The sequence below is a fragment of the Penaeus monodon genome, chromosome 29 (genome assembly GCF_015228065.2).
Source record: "Penaeus monodon isolate SGIC_2016 chromosome 29, NSTDA_Pmon_1, whole genome shotgun sequence".
Lineage (NCBI taxonomy): Eukaryota > Metazoa > Arthropoda > Malacostraca > Decapoda > Penaeidae > Penaeus > Penaeus monodon.
The window spans coordinates 21,471,524-21,471,734 of record NC_051414.1 but is presented as its reverse complement, the minus strand read 5'-3'; positions in this window follow the sequence as shown (position 1 = coordinate 21,471,734).

The following is a 211-nucleotide window of genomic DNA, read 5'->3' as shown; positions in this document are numbered from 1 at the left end:
ACGCGACGCCCGTAGTGTTCGCCATCCGTCCGCGCTGCTGTCGAGGCTGAGGACGAGCATGTCGAGGGGTGTCGAGCACGTGGACTCATGGGTGACAAGTGTCGCGGGGCACTGCTGCGTCTTTTTGTTTTAGATTTTGTGGGTGTCTTTATCACACTTTTTTCCTTTTGTGTGTGTTTTTTTTACTTTATTCTGACAAATTCATTACACA